Genomic DNA, 2,904 nt, shown 5'->3' on the forward strand with positions numbered 1-2,904 from the left:
TAGTAGTAGTAGTAGTAGTAGTAGTAGTAGTAGTAGTAGTAGTAGTAGTAGTAGTAGTAGTAGTAGTAGTAGTAGTAGTAGTAGTAGTAGTAGTAGTAGTAGTAGTAGTAGTAGTAGTAGTAGTAGTAGTAGTAGTAGTAGTAGTAGTAGTAGTAGTAGTAGTAGTAGTAGTAGTAGTAGTAATAATAATAATAATAAAGAAAGAGAAGAAGAAGAAGATGATGAGAACTTTGAGATGGAATATTAATGTAACGATTAAACAATGATAATAACAAATGTCAAGGTTAGAGGTTCCACTAATGGTATATCAAACAAGTATAGTATAAACTCTTATTATTGAATTGGAAACCACACACAAAGGAGGTTCCAATCAGATTATATATTGTTAACATGATTACATTAGTCATCTTATTCAATTAATGCTAATACTTGTAAATCTCGTCAAGCATTCATGATTATAACTTATGTTAACAACAAATCAAGTTCCTTTCATAGCTCAGGTGTCGGTTATACCATACATTATGGGCTATGAAAGTGCCAAGCATTTGTTGTACCAAGTGTTATACAACATAAATCAAGATTAGTCATTTAACAAGCAAAGTATTAAAGAGTGAACAAGATAGCAAATATAAAACATGTTAGTATCAAACATTAAAGTCCATATTAAGTTTACATTATACTTATTCTTACACCATTAGTGTAACCTTTTCACCTTGACATAATTAACTTAGCTAGACATAATGAAAGAAAGCAAAATAGATAAACAAAATAAGAACATAAAAGTTAACTAAGTAAAGGAAAGGAAATGAAAGGCATAAACTTAATATTAATGAAAACAAAGCATAAAAAATACAAAGAGAGAAAGGAAGAGCATGATCTTGATCTGAACACCAAGATGCCTAAATGCATGGCAAATGCCTCCTTTTATAGGCCAAAAATGGGAACTATTGATTTGATGACTAATTGATAAGTGGGTGACCAACTTTTGACTTGGTGACAATCCTTATCTTCTCTTGTCTGCCCAAAACGTCATTGATAACGTCAAAACTGGAGCCAGTTGCAAACATGAAAGTTGTAGGCAATTGTCTCAGCTTTCTTGTGTAAAAACTTCAGCTCATTTGGACTTCTAGAACTCCAGATATGGCCAAAATACCGAACAGTGCTCGGGCTGGAAGACAGATTCGGGCTTCTTTGTTGTTGCTACAATTTGGACTTGATAATGGCCTTTTTAGATCTTGGGCTCCATATGAAAGTTGTAGGCCTATGTCTTACCTTTCCATCCATATAAATTTGACCTAAATCTGAGATATATAGCTCCAGATATGACCCATTTACCGAACAGTGTTCCGGTTTGGATTGCACCGACATCTCTTTTCTAAGTTTGGCCATCTCTTTATCCTTGCAATTTAAGTTCTTCAAGTCATCAATCAATCCTTTCATTTATGTGATAGGCCTGCATTAAAAATAGACATTTACCATAAATTAAAGGTATCTTATATTATTAAATATATTATTATAAAACATGCTTTGGTTAAGGAGTTATTGATACTTCAAGTGCAAAATGATGATATAAAACCTTGATAAAAATGCACTTTTAAGTACTAATCAATATGAAATTTTCTTAGCTTTTCAAGGAAAAAAAATGTAGGTCATTTGGGCTTTTAAAACTCCAGATATGGGCCAAAAACTGAACAGTGCGCGAGCTGTAGGACAGGTTCAGAGTTTTTTGTTGTTAGTACAATTTGAACTTGAAAATGACCTTTCTAAATCTTGGGCTCCACATGAAAGTTATAGGCCTATGTTTTACCTTTCCATCCATATAAAGTAGACCTAAATCCGAGATCTATAGGTCCAGATATGACCCAATTACCAAATAGTATTCTGGTTTGGACCGCACCAACATCTCTTTTCTAAGTTTAACCATCTCTTTGTCCTTTCAATTTCAGTTCTCAAATTCATCAATCAATCCTTTTATTTATGTGATAGGCCTACATTTAAAATGAACATTTACCATAAATTAAAGGTATCATATATTATTAGATATGTTATTATAAAACATGCTTTAGTTAATGAATTATTGATATTTCAAGTGCAAAATGATGATATAACTCCCTGATAAAAATGCACTTTTAAATACTAATCAGTTATTTATTACTTTGACACTCCTGCACTTGGAAGAAGACATCAATCTTTTGGTCGTGTCAACTTTTTGGCACCATTGTCGGGGAGGTAAATTCTTGTACAAATTATAGTATTTATTTTATTTTCTCGTTTCACTGTTTTTGTATCTAACTTTGTTTGTTTTGTTTTGTTTTTTCTTTTATTTTATTCCTACACGTGTATGAGAGTTTGGTCAAATTTATTAAGTGATAGATTTTGTAAGATATCCTCATTATTTTCAAAAAATATGGCTGAAGAAGATAACTAGTCACTTCATAATGTGAATAATGAGAATAACCATGCTAGAACACTTAAAGACCATATGAATCCCACAAGAGCAAATGCACCCTCATGCATAGTTTTTCTTCTTGATGCATTTCATTTTAATTTTAAGTCAGATATTATTTAAATTTTACCTTCTTTTCATGGCTTAGATTTAGAAAATTCATACTTGCATTTAAGGGAATTTGAGAACGTCTGTAGCACCTATAATGACTCAAATTGTAGCATAAACAACATTAGATTAATACCTTTTCCTTTTTCATTAAAAGATAAAGCTAAAATATGGCTATAAAATTTAAGACCTGAATCCATTTTTGTTTGGGATGAAATGCAACAATAGTTTTTAAAGATGTTTTTCCTTTCTTATAGAACAAACTCTTTCAAAAGACAAATTATCACTTTCACTTAAAAACCAGGAGAAACATTTTACCAACGTTGGAATAGATATCGAGATTTGGTTAA

This window comes from Populus euphratica, unplaced genomic scaffold (genome assembly GCF_000495115.2).
Source record: "Populus euphratica unplaced genomic scaffold, PopEup_1.0 scaffold297.1, whole genome shotgun sequence".
In the NCBI taxonomy this organism is placed as follows: domain Eukaryota; kingdom Viridiplantae; phylum Streptophyta; class Magnoliopsida; order Malpighiales; family Salicaceae; genus Populus; species Populus euphratica.